Consider the following 19,175-nt stretch of genomic DNA (forward strand, 5'->3'; position numbering starts at 1 on the left):
TCTTGGGCGCTGTTGCTATTTTCCCGGCGGGAGAAAGAAGTCTTGCGCCGGGCGCAAATCAATAAGGGGTTGGTCTGAAGTAGGTTCATTATTCATAGGTGTGGTTTGGGCGTAACGTCAAATAAACCAATCAGAACGCTATCCAACATTCCCTTTAAACGCAAGGGCGCAATGTCCATGGCGGGTTGCTATTATTATGACGGATTTACCAGGCGCATGCCAGGAGCAGTTCACAGCCGAGGAGACCCACGTTCTTGTAAGAGCAGTCAAAGACAGAGAAGTTGTTTTGTATGAGGATGGGAGAAACCCGCCCGAATCAGCGTCGGTTAAACAGAGAGGAAATATCCGCAATTGTCTCATCAGCTGCGCCAAGCACTACAATGATGTTAGGAGACTGGGGGATTCCAAGCTTTCCAGCATAAATCGGGCACGCCGGGCACACAGGAGGACATCGCTGCGTCCACCCTCACCGCTGAAAGGGTTTGGGGGCTTTGAAATCGGACCCAAGAAACGCAAGCAAGGTCCAACCCCAAAGTACACTTACAAATCAAGTTTATATACATGAAGGTTTCTTATGAAAACATTTTAATTATTATTTAGATAAAATAAACATAATACAGCCATACAACAAAATTATGAAAATATTTTAATCGTTATTTGCATGATAATTGTTTAACGCTGCCACACAAAATAAATAAAAACTATCACCACAATGCTCACCACAATGGTTGCCCTCATCTCATGTATTAATATTTCTTATTGTAACAATTTATGATTTAATGATTTCCCTTATCTCATGTATTAATATTTTTATTGTAACAATTTATGATTTAATGATTTCCCTTATCTCATGTAGCTATTAATATTTTTTATTGTAACAATTTATGATTTGCAAAAATAACTGTTGCATCTGTGTAGATTAGATAAGCAATGCGCGTTGTGCACGCTATACATTATGGTCAAGCATGCGCCCTTAAAATAGCATAATGAACTACGCGCAACGCGCCACTGACTTTAGACTAGTTTTTTTTGGTTAGTAGCGCAATTGTTTTTTGAAACTGCAAAATAGCATAAGAGATGGTTTGCGCCGGAGCACGCCTCCTTTTTTGCGCTGAACCGCCCAGGGAGCGCAAGTTCATTCCCTAGTTTGCCGACGTGCGTCTGTGAAGGGAAAAACCTGCTGTGCGCCAGTGCAAAATACGAAATGATACATGCGTCACTGACAAAGTCAATTGCGCTGGGTGCAAGATAGGGCCCATAGACTTGTATAAATAGTGTTGCTGTGTCAAGTCCACAATGACAATCTGGACAGCATAGACAGGAAGATGGGTGCTTCAGCAGATTTTCAGAGCATTATCTAAGGGGCTGTTTACACTTTAAGATGTATTTTCATTGATCAGAACACAAGTGGATGAGAGAGACACGTTTACACCTGGTATTTAAATCCGTCTCTTTTGTCCACTTTCGACCGCTTCTCTCCTGAATACTTTGAGGGGGTGTGGTCTGTGGAGACTGTGGGTAAGTCTCTCTGCTGTCATTTAAAGCAAGCGAGAGTAATGATGAGTTTAAATGGACGCAAACTAATATTATATTGGAATCCGCTGCTTGTGCTGCACAGTGTTTTGTACATGAATATGTTAGAGCTTTCTCTGAATTTTCAGCGCAATTGATCAAATAAGATTGTGCAACTTTCACACGCTTGCAAAATGAAATCAGACACTTTAGTTTTATCAATAAAAAGGGCTAAAAATAGCGCTGTACACTGTGTCTTCGCACCAGAAGTCAGAAAAGAAGTAAAACTTAAGTGTTCAGTATCTCAGACAGAGCCGGCCCTAGACCTTTGGGGGCCCAAAGCAAAATTTGGTCGAGGGCCCCTTTGATCGTTTTAAGTAAGGCCTAAAGAAAAGCAATGACTACCTTATATCTATACTGTACATATTATATCTACAATGTTATTTTTAAATTTTTTGTCTATTATGTTTTAATTATTCTATGTATACTGTATGTTAATTATCTTTTTTACACTGCAGGTCCTGAGTACGTATCTCGTTCTTAGGTGACAAAATGTACAGAATGACAATAAAAGACCTTGGGGTGGTTTCCCGGACAGGGATTATTTTTAGCCAGGACTAGGCCTTAGTTTAATTAGAGAACAAAACTAGTTTTAATTCAATTCAATTAAATTCAATTTTATTTATATAGCGCTTTTCACAAGTGTTAATTGTTGCAAAGCAGCTTAACATGAGAAGATGTAGAGGAGAACACAGAAAATCAATAGATAATAAAAGAAGTAGAGAAAGCGGTTAAACCGTACAAGCGAGCATATTAATAATTTAACGTATACAGTAAAGTGCTAAGTTAAGCCAAAGTTGCCTTAACAAACATGCCTTACTAAAAACATTACTTGTGTTCATTTTGAGGCAAAACAAAGGGCACTAGTGTATTTTAAGACCGGGGCCTTTATTTACCTAAACTGCCAAAGGTAAAAGGTTATTATTTGAAGCAGGCTTTAATTAGAGACAGGCCTTTATTTCAAATTTCATCTGTTTGATAAATAATTGTTTTAAATTAGCCGTTAAATTAAAAGCGATAGCGTTCTAGTGGATAGAGATCATTCATTTTTTAACAGTATATTTTTTCAAGGTTGTTGAAAAGTAGCATTAAATGAGACCCATCCAATGTAGCTACTGCCATCTATTGGCAGCTGTGCATTGTGATGAACTTGAATGCATTTAGGAGATAACACATTATCATAACCATGCCCCAGCGTGATCGTCCCCCCTCCCTACTCCATGAACGCACTCACACTGTACTTGTATCAGTCTGAGCCCGTGCGCGCTTTCGTCATTAGAATGCATTTGTTTTGAGCAAAGCAGGAGGTAAAGCACTCTCTTAACACCAAAACCCATCGTAATGTTATGTCTGTGTTTTTTATTCAGTCGTATGAAGCCCTCTCACATGACTATGATATCGCGTAGTTGATCTATCACGTGCACCGTAGATATTCACTAGCTGTGCTTTGTTAGACTTGATGAGACTAGTTCTATAGTGCACTTATGTATTGCTGTTGTTGTGTTGCTGTCAGCTTAGAGAGACATACAAAATGTGCAGAGCAGTGGGCCTCCAGGAACGTTGAGAAGTTGAGAACCACTGCGCTAAATTACTAAATGTAAATGTACCGTTGGTCAACCCGAAAGATTTTCCAGCAGTTGGTCAACCCCAATCGACTTAGGTTTTGGAGCGTTCGCATTTCCAGCAGTTGGTCAACCTCAATCGACTTAGGTTTTGGAGCGTTCGAGTTTCCAGCAGTTGGTCAACCTCAATTGACTTAGGTTTTGGAGTGTTCGCGTTTCCAGCAGTTGGTCAACCTCAATCGACTTAGGTTTTGGAGCGTTCGCATTTCCAGCAGTTGGTCAACCTCAATCGACTTAGGTTTTGGAGCGTTCGCGTTTCCAGCAGTTGGTCAACCCCAATCGACTTAGGTTTTGGAGCGTTCGCATTTCCAGCAGTTGGTCAACCTCAATTGACTTAGGTTTTGGAGTGTTCGCGTTTCCAGCAGTTGGTCAACCCCAATCGACTTAGGTTTTGGAGCGTTCGCATTTCCAGCAGTTGGTCAACCTCAATCGACTTATGTTTTGGAGCGTTCGAGTTTCCAGCAGTTGGTCAACCTCAATTGACTTAGGTTTTGGAGCGTTCGCGTTTCCAGCAGTTGGTCAACCTCAATCGACTTAGGTTTTGGAGCGTTCGAGTTTCCAGCAGTTGGTCAACCTCAATTGACTTAGGTTTTGGAGTGTTCGCGTTTCCAGCAGTTGGTCAACCTCAATCGACTTAGGTTTTGGAGCGTTCGCGTTTCCAGCAGTTGGTCAACCTCAATCGACTTAGGCTCTGGAGCTTTCGCCTCTCCAGCAGTTGGTCAACCCCAACGACTTAGGCTCTTGAGCTTTCACTTCTCCAGCAGTTGGTCAACCCCATCGACTTAGGTTCTGGGGCGTTCGCTTCTCCTGCCATAGACTTAGGTTCTAGAGCTTTCGCCTCTCCGACAGTTGGTCAACCCCAATCGACTTAGGCTCTGGAGCTTTCACTTCTCCAGCAGTTGGTCAACCCCATCGACTTAGGTTCTGGGGCGTTCGCTTCTCCTGACATCGACTTAGGTTCTGGAGCTTTCGCCTCTCCGACAGTTGGTCAACCCCGATCGACTTAGCTATATACCTGATGGCACCTGTTCGCCCTACCGTCCCCCGCGAAGGGGGAACCCGCCGGGTCCGCGGCCGGGAGGGTGCGCCTCGGTCGGCCCGGGGGACCGGAGATACTTCCGGTCGAAAATCCGAATTTCGTTACAGCGCCGCTCCGGCGCCTCGGGCCCGGGTCCTTCGACCTTCGGGTCGGTCGGTCCGCCGGAGGGGCCCTTTCGAACGAGCCCACCCGCGAGTATCTGGCCCTTTCCGCAGCGGAGATACGGGGGGCCGTCTCCGGATTTTCCCACGGCCGCTGCTCGGGCGCCTTAAGTCCCAGGACGTCGCCCTCGGGTTCGGTCGCTCTACCCGAGGGGACCTTTCGAACGAGCCTGCCCTCGACCCTCCGACCCTTTCCGCGGCCGAGATACGGCGGTTCGAAAAAAAAAACGCTCGTCCGGAGTTTGCTCGCCCGTAGCGTCCGCTGCGTTCGTCCGCCGGAGGCGTGACCGGTCTCGTTCGAAAGGTCTTTCCCGGGGCTTTCCGGCGACGCCGGCCCCGAGTCCGTGCGACCCCGTGGACCGGAGATACTTACGGTCGAATATCCGAATTTCGTTACCGCGCCGCTCCGGTGCCTGGGGCCCGGGGCCTGCGACCTTCGGGTCGATTGGTCCGCCGGAGGGGCCCTTTCGAACGAGCCCACCCGCGAGTATCTGGCCCTTTCCGCGACGGAGATACGGGGGGCCGTCTCCGGATTTTCCCACGGCCGCTGCTCGGGCGCCTTAAGTCCGAGGACGTCGCCCTCGGGGTCGGTCGCTCTACCCGAGGGGACCTTTCGAACGAGCCCGCCCTCGACCCTCCGACCCTTTCCGCGGCCGAGATACGGCGGATCGAAAAAAAAAACGCTGGTCCGGAGTTCGCGCGCCCGTAGCGTCCGCTGCGTTCGTCCGCCGGAGGCGCGGCCAGTCTCGTTCGAAAGGTCTTTCCCGGGGCTTTTCGGCGACGCCGGCCCCGAGTCCGTGCGACCCCGGGGACCGGAGATACTTCCGGTCGAATTTCGGAAAACTCTGAACAGCCGTATCTCGGGCGCCTCGAGCCCGGGGCCTTCGAACTTCGGGTCGGTCAGTCCGCCGGAGGGGCCCTTTCGAACGAGCCCACCCGCGAGTATCTGGCCCCTTCCGCGGCGGAGATACGGGGGGCCGTCTCCGGATTTTCCCACTGCCGCTGCTCGGGCGCCTTAAGTCCGAGGACATCGCCCTCGGGGTCGGTCGCTCTACCCGAGGGGACCTTTCGAACGAGCCCGCCCTCGACCCTCCTACCCTTTCCGCGGCCGAGATACGGCGGTTCGAACAAAAAAACCTGCTCGTCCGTAGTTCGCGCGCCCGTAGCGTCCGCTGCATTCGTCCGCCGGAGGCGCGGCCGGTCTCGTTCGAAAGGTCTCTCTCGGGGATTTCCGGGGACGCCGGCCTCGGGTCCGTGCGACCCCGGGGGCCGGAGATACGGACTTCCACCGCTGCACCTTTAAACGGCCGTAGCTCGGGCGCCTTAAGACCGAGACCTTAGCCCTTTGGGTCCCTCATCCTCCAGGAGGGGCCCTTTCCAACGACCCCACCCCCGTATCCGTACCCCCTCCCCCGGCCGAGATACGACCCCGGGAACATCGCCCCGTCTACCCGACCACCGTGCACCCGAGGCCGGCCTCGGACCCCGCGACGGACACCCTGGAGCTCGTACCCGGCATCCGTTCGGTCCCTGCCATCCCACTCTTAAGCACTCCCCCACCGGACTAAGCCCCATCCTCCCGGCCCTTCTGGAGAACCAAACAGTTGGTCAACCCCAAAATTTCTCCAACCGTTGGTCAACCCGAAAGATTTTCCAGCAGTTGGTCAACCCCAATCGACTTAGGTTTTGGAGCGTTCGTGTTTCCAGCAGTTGGTCAACCTCAATCGACTTAGGTTTTGGAGCGTTCGAGTTTCCAGCAGTTGGTCAACCTCAATCGACTTAGGTTTTGGAGTGTTCGCGTTTCCAGCAGTTGGTCAACCTCAATCGACTTAGGCTCTGGAGCTTTCGCCTCTCCAGCAGTTGGTCAACCCCAACGACTTAGGCTCTTGAGCTTTCACTTCTCCAGCAGTTGGTCAACCCCATCGACTTAGGTTCTGGGGCGTTTGCTTCTCCTGCCATAGACTTAGGTTCTAGAGCTTTCGCCTCTCCGACAGTTGGTCAACCCCAATCGACTTAGGCTCTGGAGCTTTCACTTCTCCAGCAGTTGGTCAACCCCATCGACTTAGGTTCTGGAGCTTTCGCTTCTCCGACAGTTGGTCAACCCCGATCGACTTAGCTATATACCTGATGGCACCTGTTCGCCCTACCGTCCCCCGCGAAGGGGGAACCCGCCGGGTCCGCGGCCGGGAGGGTGCGCCTCGGTCGGCCCGGGGGACCGGAGATACTTCCGGTCGAATATCCGAATTTCGTTACCGCGCCGCTCCGGCGCCTCGGGCCCGGGTCCTTCGACCTTCGGGTCGGTCGGTCCGCCGGAGGGGCCCTTTCGAACGAGCCCACCCGCGAGTATCTGGCCCTTTCCGCTGCGGAGATACGGGGGGCCGTCTCCGGATTTTCCCACGGCCGCTGCTCGGGCGCCTTAAGTCCCAGGACGTCGCCCTCGGGTTCGGTCGCTCTACCCGAGGGGACCTTTCGAACGAGCCTGCCCTCGACCCTCCGACCCTTTCCGCGGCCGAGATACGGCGGTTCGAAAAAAAAAAACGCTCGTCCGGAGTTTGCTCGCCCGTAGCGTCCGCTGCGTTCGTCCGCCGGAGGCGTGACCGGTCTCGTTCGAAAGGTCTTTCCCGGGGCTTTCCGGCGACGCCGGCCCCGAGTCCGTGCGACCCCGTGGACCGGAGATACTTACGGTCGAATATCCGAATTTCGTTACCGCGCCGCTCCGGTGCCTGGGGCCCGGGGCCTGCGACCTTCGGGTCGATTGGTCCGCCGGAGGGGCCCTTTCGAACGAGCCCACCCGCGAGTATCTGGCCCTTTCCGCGACGGAGATACGGGGGGCCGTCTCCGGATTTTCCCACGGCCGCTGCTCGGGCGCCTTAAGTCCGAGGACGTCGCCCTCGGGGTCGGTCGCTCTACCCGAGGGGACCTTTCGAACGAGCCCGCCCTCGACCCTCCGACCCTTTCCGCGGCCGAGATACGGCGGATCGGAAAAAAAAACGCTGGTCCGGAGTTCGTTCGTCCGCCGGAGGCGTGGCCGGTCTCGTTCGAAAGGTCTTTCCCGGGGCTTTCCGGCGACGCCGGCCCCGAGTCCGTGCGACCCTGGGAACCGGAGATACTTCCGGTCGAATATCCGAATTTCGTTACCGCGCCGCTCCGGCGCCTCGGGCCCGGGGCCTTCGACCTTCGGGTCGATTGGTCCGCCGGAGGGGCCCTTTCGAACGAGCCCACCCGCGAGTATCTGGCCCTTTCCGTGGCGGAGATACGGGGGGCCGTCTCCGGATTTTCCCACGGCCGCTGCTTGGGCGCCTTAAGTCCGAGGACGTCGCCCTCGGGGTCGGTCGCTCTACCCGAGGGGACCTTTCGAACGAGCCCGCCCTCGACCCTCCGACCCTTTCCGCGGCCGAGATACGGCGGTTCGAAAAAAAAAAAAACCGCTCGTCCGGAGTTCGCGCGCCCGTAGCGTCCGCTGCGTTCGTCCGCCGGAGGCGCGGCCGGTCTCGTTCGAAAGGTCTCTCCCGGGGCTTTCCGGGGACGCCAGCCTCGGGTCCGTGCGACCCCGGGGGCCGGAGATACGGACTTCCACCGCTGCACCTTTAAACGGCCGTAGCTCGGGCGCCTTAAGACCGAGACCTTAGCCCTTTGGGTCCCTCATCCTCCAGGAGGGGCCCTTTCCAACGACCCCACCCCCGTCTCCGTACCCCCTCCCCCGGCCGAGATACGACCCCGGGAACATCGCCCCGTCAACCCGACCACCGTGCACCCGAGGCCGGCATTGGACCCCGCGACGGACACCCTGGAGCTCGTACCCGGCGCACCGTTCGGTCCCTGCCATCCCACTCTTAAGCACTCCCCCACCGGACTAAGCCCCATCCTCCCGGCCCTTCTGGAGAACCAAACAGTTGGTCAACCCCCAAATTTCTCCAACCGTTGGTCAACCCGAAAGATTTTCCAGCAGTTGGTCAACCCCAATCGACTTAGGTTTTGGAGCGTTCGCGTTTCCAGCAGTTGGTCAACCTCAATCGACTTAGGCTCTGGAGCTTTCGCCTCTCCAGCAGTTGGTCAACCCCAACGACTTAGGCTCTTGAGCTTTCACTTCTCCAGCAGTTGGTCAACCCCATCGACTTAGGTTCTTGGGCGTTCGCTTCTCCTGCCATAGACTTAGGCAAGGCAAGGCAAGGCAAGGCAAGTTTATTTCTATAGCACATTTCATACACAAAGGTCATTCAAAGTGCTTTACATAGAAATGAGAAAACAAAAATCAAAGATACATGAATTTAAAATATCAATTAAAAGAAAATAAATGTGAGTAGTATATATGGGGGACATATATTCACATAAAAATGATTGATGGTGCCCTTTGACCTTAGGGGAGGGGCTAACCTTTTGACCTCAGGGGAGGGGCTGACCTTTTGACCTGCGAGGGAGGGGTGACCTTTGACCGGACCACCCACGTCGTGAACCTTTTGACCTCAGGGGAGGGGCTGACCTTTTGACCTGCGAGGGAGGGGTGACCTTTGACAGGACCACCCACGTCGTGAACCTTTGACCTTCGGGGAGGGGCTAACCTTTGACCGGACCTCCCACGTTGTGAACTTTTGAACCGACCGCCCACGTCGCTCTGAACTTTTGAACCGACCGCCCACGCTGCGCTGAACTTTTAACCGGACCGCCCACGTAGCATTGAACTTTTAACCGGACCGTCCACGTCGCGTTGAACTTTTAACTGGTACGCACACGTCACGTTGACATGTTTACGTCCGGGGTTATCTCCGGGGCGTGTTAAATCATGTCCTCCTACGATAAAACAATAAAAACAGTGTTTACACAAGTGGTCTTCATTAAAACACATTCCATGCTCCCATCATAATTTATATAAGGTGGGGCATAATATGTATAATAAAAGCCAGGGAAATCAGAGTTATGACAATCACAAACATGGATAGGCCATGCAGCTCGCACGGTACTCCAGTGAGTGAATGGTGAAATAGCATGGAGCATCTAGCTATGGCGACGAAATTTTTTTTAACATGCACTGAAATTTTAACATGCACCATTTTAGAATGCGTGACATCGTTATAATCTGCCATGCTGGCATTGAAATATTGTGAAATCCTCTCATTGATTAGTTACATTAAACACAATTTTTTATGTGAAATGATCAAAGAAATTAAGTGTTCTTTCTTTTCTTTTAAACGTCAACATGGCTTATAAGGCTATATTCATGGTGAGAATAAGCTGTAATTATATAAAGTAAGATTAGAAAAGATGTTTAAAATGAACTTTCTCTAATAATCTTAGCACTACGTATGGATACGACTGATTAAAAAACATGTTCAAAAGTATCAACATAATAAAAAAGGTTTCTCACAGCGGCTGATGAAATACAATCTAAAAGAATAAAGAACAATGAATTCTGTCAAGATGAACATTTTGTAGGATTTTCTCTAGAGAGTAAAAATTGATGTGTAATTTTTAAATGTCCTATTCTGCATTTTGTATAGATGACCTGATTTTCAAAACAGAAGTGATGTTATTTCAAATAAACTGTTCAATACAAAGATATGGTCTTCTGCCACTTACACAGATCGTGGTCCTTAAAGTTGCATTCCTGAGAGATGCTTCCACTCTGAATCGTAAATCGTTTTGGCAGTGCCCGTGTGAGGACCGAGATATTTTGTTTTTTAACTCGTAAAGCATGTCCAGTCCTCCTGCGATAGCAGGACAGTGTTTATACAAGGGGCCTGCATTAATGCAGCTCACGTTGCTTTCATCATACTAATAAGTACAGCATAAGTAAAGACAAAAAGACACATATTACAAAACATTACCTGTCTAAAAACTGAGACTTTTAACTTTAGGTTATTAGTATATTAGGTTTACTATAGTTTTCAGACTTTCAGAAAGAACTCATCAACTTAAAGAATAAAGCACTTATCAATTACATTTATTTTAATCTCAAAAACGCAAGTTTTCGTTTAGTATTTATTATTGCACCTGAAATACAAGTACCTGAGACATGCTCACACTCCTTAGCCAAAACACTAAAACTTTTAGTGCTTTTGTATTTAATATAATATTTAATAATATTTGACAAATTACTCCATACAAGACAATCAAATTATATACATTCAATGAACACAACATACAAAGTCTAACTTCATCACATGCTTTGATGCACTCATTTCTCTGTCTCTGTTGTTCTCAGTTATCAGCTGTCGGCTATGTAAACGGTGTTTTGTTTTTTTTATAAAGTGTATTAAACTCACAGTACTCTTTACCCAGAATAACATGTACTTCTTCCGTGGTGACAAAGCGAGGTACATGATTTCTTCAATTTATATAAACACAAGTAAACTTTTTATTGTAAAATAATCAAATAAAATAGTAAGTCTAAAGACATAGGCTAACTGATGATCCTTACATATGAAATACCCGCACAAAATCATCTAGGTATATTCTTAAAGCGACATTGGTTTTATTACACCATAATATAAGAATAATAAATCAGTATATACTATAAAGATTCACTTTGCTATCATTTCCAACTAATGTTGATTTATTGTGTTGTACTCAAAACATCTGAACTTCAGTCAGCTTTTTGGGGGGCTGAGCATTAATTTACTTTTTAAAGATTCCAACATCTAGTTGATTTTTAACTCTTACCTATACATGTTGCTTGGCTCACTGTAAACCCGGCATGCTTACCGTTATGTTAACCTTTAAATGACAGAGAATATAATAGCACTTACCCCATAAAAACAAAAAATGTCATCACAGAAAACAGTAACAAACCATCTGGTAAATCGAGTGTTGTAGAACAACGAGTGAAATCCACGTGCTAGTTCAGATCAAAAACACCTCGCTCTATTATACACAGCTCCACAAGGCAAAACAAAGATCTCACGCAGTCCATCATGCCACACCGGCAGTCTGATTACTGCGACCACCGTGTCCTCCAGTGCACCAGGGGCATTATGGGAAATGTAGTCATTTTCACAAGGCGAATCGAACGCTGCACATGTGACAGGTGCATTGTGCCAACTTCCAAAAAAGACAAAAATGCTAAATAATATACATAACTATATTATCAGTGGTGTATAAGGAACTTACACATTGAACTGAACTGTTTCTATTACCTAAGAAGGAGCCATTTTCATCTCCATACAGTGCGGGCCCCCTTATACGGAAGTCACCGTCATATCTCTACAGTAGCCCTAAACGTACAAACTGGTCTAAACAGCACGTTTCTTCCCTACGTTGTCTCAGACGATGACATGTTTGTCATGCGACAGCTACCATATGCGTTTTTAAATTGAAGAGTGAGTTGTCTGTGGCAATTCACAATCTCACCACTAGATACCGCTAAATTCTACACACACCGCCTTTAACTGACTACTGTTTCCAAGATGCACCACGATCCAAGCCATCGCACTGGGAGAGAGAGTACATAGTGAGACATATTATTTACCATTTTATTTGTTGTTGTTGTTGACACAATTTAATGTAGGGTGGAAGATCTTATTAATTTATAAAAAAATAACAGCTTAAAGATAACTATTAGGGCTAAACTAAAAAAAAAAAAACCTCATATTAGCTGTGTACATTATGAAACTGATTTTATTTCACCTGTTTTACAAGTTAAGAAAAATCCAAGCGCTCCACACAAGAAGCAAGAATTCCCCCTCCCACGGGTGCGCAGAGCGGAGAGGACGACAGAGAAAACACGGGGAAAGACTTTTCCCACTGACACTTTAATATTCTATAGCTTCATAACTCACACCGATGACTATGTGATGAGGGGCGTGTGAATTGCTATGTTTAGAGGGGACGGGTCAGGATTTTTAGGTTACAAATCAGAGCCTGAAACTCGGAGCTCTCACACCTCAGATACGACGCTCTGGCATGTTCATTTAGCGGCAAATTTGAAGGCTACTTTCAGGAATTCTCCATTAAATTGTTTAAAGCAAAGTTTTTAACACGGCATAGCTCAACTGTGCAGGATTCAAGGAGTTGCAGACGCTATTTTTGAGGACGGTGCAAGCACTACCGGAAGCTTAACAAAATCAGGGAGAGACTTGTGGACATACATCGTGTAAAGTTGTCTATTACGCTGCAGATTCTTGAAAGGAGAGAACAAATGTCACTTGAGCGTGATCACAAACGCAAGATGCCGTACGTGTGCGGACCTCCAGTTTTTAAAGAAATGCTTTCAGAACACTGCAGGAGTGAGCTTGTTAATATTTTTTATGCAGTAATATCTGCAAATGCTGATGTGTGCTTGCCGCAAAATTACTGCGAAACTGATGCCGTGCGCGTAACCAACCTCAAGAAAAAAACAGATGTCGTGAAAAGTCTGGACAAATCTTTTGATAAGATGGTTCAAGTGTCTGTTAACGCCGATGAACCGATCAATGTGTTCATCAAAAAAGCCCTAGATGCTATGTATGAATGTGATGATGAGGAGGAGTTTGACATTGCTAACATCCTCCTCATGTCTGCATATGTAATAGATGTATGTGTTGCCGTAGCGACAAAGAAGGACCAGATCAATGTGCGTGAAATTGTTGAAATTGCTGCTGACTTTCTGATCGACAAGAGTCTTGGCACGTGCCTACACTTTCTATTGTATCTAGACAACATCATAACCTTTGGTGATGATTGAAAACAATGCGAGTTCCTGGGACACCTCGTACACCTGAAAAACATTCACTTTTTTCACGACCTACCTTTAAACATTTGAACATGGTCTTTTAATTTTTCTTCACCTTCTCTCCATCTATAGCCTGCTTATTTGATAAGTTCTGGTTTCAGCTCTTAGAAAGTTCGTGATAAACGTTTGTGTGAAATGTTACCACTACATTCGGTCATTTGGACTTGTGAACATCTTGTTCGTGCAGGGTGTGACACTTATTGTGTTGTGTGGAAGTGGAAGTGACTTGCATCAGTGTTGGAGGCTAGGTCCGTGTGCATGACCTGGTGCAGGTTTGGTGATTTTGTGGCTTGGTGGTTTTTGCATGGACACGTCAGTTGCTTTGCATAACCTATATAACTCTATGAAACGTGTCCTTCAATAACTGAATCATGCCAACATTTTTACTCAAGAATTTCAATACTTATCGGGACCATTTTGGGCACATTACAATATACCAGCATTTTTTTTGCCATTCGTGGAGCATGCGTGGTTGCAGCACTGCCGTTCAGTTGGACTTTACATTTCTAGAGTGTGTTTTTTCTCGGGGGTTGCTTGTGATTGCAGACAGCACACTGCACCTAAGTGTATCTTAACAATGGCAAACAGGAATACCAACGTTTGCAAACAAGCGTAGTTAAGCACTTTGATTTTCGACATGATTCACAGAAAGCAACAGTGAATCATCAAAACGTTGCTAGTTTTTTAGTTTCCGAAAGTTTACATTTTTACTTGCAAACAAACCAGGAACATTATTCATCTGAACACTTTCACCAAACCTATGTCTTTGTTGTTTTTATTTAGACAATCTTTTGTTTTCATAGTTTTGATCTGTTCATGTCAACTTTCTTCTGTATATCTTTCTCAGATTTCATAAAATCACGCATTTACCTTTAAAACCTTCTTAATGCCATCAATGTATTTGTTACTTATCCGCTATTTGTTATACTGTATGTCATATTTTTGAGTTTATACCATTCATTTTTATAGAAAGTTTCAGAAACTCACATTTACATGGAATTATGATACATTTTACTTTTAATGATCTCCGGGAGTGAGTGCTGGTTTGGCAGGGGTGGACTGTTGTCGTGCCACAATCCTGGAGGTTTATAAGCCAAACAAGAGTCCTTCAACACCTCACACCATACTGATTTCGAGTTCACTGATACTGAGTTCAAATTGTAAAAACAGTAGTAAGAAAACTAGTACAATCGTCACTTATAGTTTTGTCATGTGGTGGTGATGTGGTGTTTCGTCTTTCGGGTGTTTGTTGGGGTGTTTTGGCACAGCTGTTTGTTCCAGTCTTTGGTCGGCCATGCATGACAAAAGTTTTTGGTCTTGTTTATTTTAGTTTAACTCATCACACTAATTTATGCAAACAGAAATTGTCAGATTTCACGTTTTCATGATTCAAGTGCACAACACATTGCGATTACTGTCTCAACTCGTTCTCTGATTTATCTAGAATATCTACAAAGTAACGATTGTTAAGATCTTCATGCACAGGGCTTACCCACAGAGTGTTTGCCCTGGTCTCATAAAAACAACCATTTACACTCAAAACCTATGGCTTCTCTGTCTTAATGTCATCAATTTATTATTTTGTCTACATCATCACCAAAATGTTTCGCTATAAGAGTGTGCAAACTGTTTTACTTCGGTCTAGATTTTTATAGAAAGCTTCAGAAAATGTCGGGATGCTAACATTTACAAGAATGATGAAGCATTTTACCTTTAAATGGTCCAAAGAGTATGCGTTGGTGTACAAGTACAATCTTTGTTGCAACCATCAAGAATATTATGTTCGTAACAAGAATTATATCAAACATATGTTGCGCGTGTTCGAAACGATGATATTGCAGAGAAACTATTCAAAAGAGAACCAACTTTAACATACATTTTATAAGGCCCCTTGATTTTAAAAAACAGCAAGCTGTACCCAGTGTTTCTAACAAACAGTTATAATCACATCACAAGCCTAAATGTTTAGAAACATAAATCTTTTTGAAGACCACACACAATAGGGATTTCATCTATCTGGAAAACTTTAAAAAATATACGCACATGAGCTCAAATAGTAAAAACAGTTGCAAGATATACTATTAATGCTCAACTAGTACATTGTATAAACTGTTAGTTTGTATAAATGACATGTCGCGTTTGTAGGGTTTGTTGACGTATTTTAGACGCAAGTTGTTTATTCTAATCTTTAAACAATTGTGTATGACAAAAGTTTTTCTGACTGAACTGACTTAAGGAACGGTACTGAAATGCTAAAACTAGGTAGATACCACTTCAACAAAATATAGATGTTTTTAATCTATTGGTACCGATTATAAATTTGTCCAAACTATTTCAAACATTACTAAGTTGTAGATGTTTGCATCTTAATTTACAAGGTTTTTAACAAACAAACACACGTTCCTGTTTTGTCTTGCTCTGTTCATAGCATTGCAACTACATACTTAGGTACACCGCATTATGTTGAAAGGATTACTAAGTTAAAGCTAAACAGTCTTTATTATGCTGTAGGCGTATGGCGTATATTTTCTATGTAATTGATGAATTTACATATTCAAACATTAAATTTTTCCTATATTTACTGTTTCACGGTGAAGGTTTTAGTAAGTAAATCTAAAACACACTTCACTGTGTTGCTCTGTTCCCTTAATCGTCTAGCAACAATTTTCAAGAGATTACCAACATGTATGATGTGCTAACTGTCAGGGGATCTGAGATGTACTTTATTATTTTCTGAAGTAATTAAAAAGTTAACTAACTATCTAACACTTACTGCACAATAACTTAAGCGATAAAGAGTTTGACAAATGTTACATAACCTATAGAAACTAAACAAACTGAATTACAAAGTCACTGATGTTTTAGATTTACTTACTAAAACCTTCACCGTGAAACAGTAAATATAGGAAAAATTTAATGTTTGAATATGTAAATTCATCAATTACATAGAAAATATACGCCATACGCCTACAGCATAATAAAGACTGTTTAGCTTTAACTTAGTAATCCTTTCAACATAATGCGGTGTACCTAAGTATGTAGTTGCAATGCTATGAACAGAGCAAGACAAAACAGGAACGTGTGTTTGTTTGTTAAAAACCTTGTAAATTAAGATGCAAACATCTACAACTTAGTAATGTTTGAAATAGTTTGGACAAATTTATAATCGGTACCAATAGATTAAAAACATCTATATTGTGTTGAAGTGGTATCTACCTAGTTTTAGCATTTCAGTACCGTTCCTTAAGTCAGTTCAGTCAGAAAAACTTTTGTCATACACAATTGTTTAAAGATTAGAATAAACAACTTGCGTCTAAAATACGTCAACAAACCCTACAAACGCGACATGTCATTTATACAAACTAACAGTTTATACAATGTACTAGTTGAGCATTAATAGTATATCTTGCAACTGTTTTTACTATTTGAGCTCATGTGCGTATATTTTTTAAAAGTTTTCCAGATAGATGAAATCACTATTGTGTGAGGTCTTCAAAAAGATTATGTTTCTAAACATTTAGGCTTGTGAAGTGATTGTAACTGTTTGTTAGAAACACTGGGTACAGCTTGCTGTTTTTTAAAATCAAGGGGCCATATAAAATGTAAGTTAAAGTTGGTTCTCTTTTGAATAGTTTCTCTGCAATATCATCGCTTCGAACACGCGCAACATATGTTTGATATAATTCTTGTTACGAACATAATATTCTTGATGGTTGCAACAAAGATTGTACTTGTACACCAACGCATACTCTTTGGAGCATTTAAAGGTAAAATGCTTCATCATTCTTGTAAATGTTAGCACCCCAACATTTTCTGAAGCTTTCTATAAAAATCTAGACCGAAGTAAAACAGTTTGCACACTCTTATAGTGAAACATTTTGGTGATGATGTAGACAAAATAATAAATTGATGACATTAAGACAGAGAAGCCATAGGTTTTGAGTGTAAATGGTTGTTTTTATGAGACCAGAGCAAACACTCTGTGGGTAAGCCCTGTGCATGAAGATCTTAACAATCGTTACTTTGTAGATATTCTAGATAAATCAGAGAACGAGTTGAGACAGTAATCGCAATGTGTTGTGCACTTGAATCCTGAAAACGTGAAATCTGACAATTTCTGTTTGCATAAATAAGTGTGATGAGTTAAACTAAAATAAACAAAAACAAAAAACTTTTGTCATGTATGGCTGATTAAAGATTGGAATAAACAGTTGTGCCAAAATACTTCAACAAACACCTGAAAGATGAAACATCATATCATCATCATATGAAAAAACTATAAGTGACGATTGTACTAGTTAAACATTATTAGTTTTCTTACTACTGTTTTTACGATTTGAACTCGTCTGTACATCATTTTACAGTTAAACGAAATCAGTATGGTGTGAGGTGTTGAAGGGCTCTTGTTTGGCTTATAAACCTTCAGGATTGCGGCATGATAACAGTTTACCCGTGTTAAATCAGCACTCACTCCTAGAGATAATTAAATGTAAAATGTATCATAATTCTATGTAAATGTGAGTTTCTGAAACTTTCTATAAAAAGGAATGGTGTAAACTAAAAAATATGACATACAGTATAGCAAATAATGGATAAGTAATAAATACATTGATGGCACAAAGAAGGTTTCAAAGGTTTATGAAATCTGAGAAAACCCAAGGACAATGACCATATTTATCTTTAGAAGATATACAGAAGAAATTTAACATGAACAGATCAAAACTATGAAAACAAAAGATTGTCTAAATAAATACAGCTAAAAACAGCAAAGACATAAGTTTGGTGAAAGTGTTCAGATGAATAACGTTCCTGGTTTGTTTGCGAGGACCAGTGTGATAAGTAAAAAATTTATACTTTCGGAAACTTAAAAACTAGCAACGTTTTGATGATTCACTGTTGCTTTCTGTAAATTATGTCAAAAATCAAAGTGCTTAACTACACTTGTTTGCAAACGTTGTTATTCCTGTTTGCCATTGTTGGGATGCACTTGGGTGTGGTGTGTTGTCTGTAAATATAAGCAACCTTTGAGAAAAAACACAGTCTAGAAATGTAAAGTCTAACTGAATGGTAGTGTTGCAACTACGCATGTTTTACGAATGGTAAATAAATGAATGTATGTTGTAATGTGCTTAAAATGGTCCTGATAAGTTCTGAAATGGTGATTCAGTTATTGAAGCACAAGTTTCATAGAGTTATATAGTTTATGCAAAGTAACTGACGTGTCTATGTAAAAATCACTAAATAACACAATCACCAAATTTGTGTCAGGTCATGCATGGGTATTTAGCTTTTCATACTGATGCAAGTCACTTTTATTTTTACATAACATAACATAACAAGTGTCACGCTTTTTATGAACAAGATGTCTACATGTCCAAATGACCGAATGAAGCGGAAACATTACACACAAACGTTTATCACGAACTTTCTAAAAGCTGAAACCAGTACTTATCAAATAAACAGCCTATAGATGGAAAGAAGGTGAAGAAAAATTAAAAGACCATGTTCAAATGTTTAAAATTAGGTTGTGAAAAAAGCGAATGTGTTTTCAGGTGTACGAGGTATCCCAAGAACTCGCATTGTTTTCAAGCATCATCAAAGGTTATGATGTTGTCTAGATACAATAGAAAGTGTATGCATGTGCCAAGACCCTTGTCGATCAGAAAGTCAGCAGCAATTTCAACAATTTCACGCACATTGATTTGGTCCTTCTTTGTCGCTACTGCAACACATACATCTATTACATATGCAGACATGAGGAGGATGTTAGCAATGTCAAACTCCTCCTCATCATCACATTCATACATAGCATCTAGGGCTTTTTTGATGAACACATTGATCGGTTCATCGGCGTTAACAGACACTTGAACCATCTTATCAAAAGATTTGTCCAGACTTTTCACGACATCTGTTTTTTTCTTGAGGTTGGTTACGCGCACGGCATCAGTTTCGCAGTAATTTTGTGGCAAGCACACATCAGCATTTGCAGATATTACAGCATAAAAAAGATTAACAAGCTCACTCCTGCAGTGTTCTAAAAGCATTTCTTTAAAAACTGGAGGACCGCGCGCGTGCGG

The sequence above is a fragment of the Misgurnus anguillicaudatus genome, chromosome 25 (genome assembly GCF_027580225.2).
Source record: "Misgurnus anguillicaudatus chromosome 25, ASM2758022v2, whole genome shotgun sequence".
Classification (NCBI taxonomy): Eukaryota; Metazoa; Chordata; class Actinopteri; order Cypriniformes; family Cobitidae; genus Misgurnus; species Misgurnus anguillicaudatus.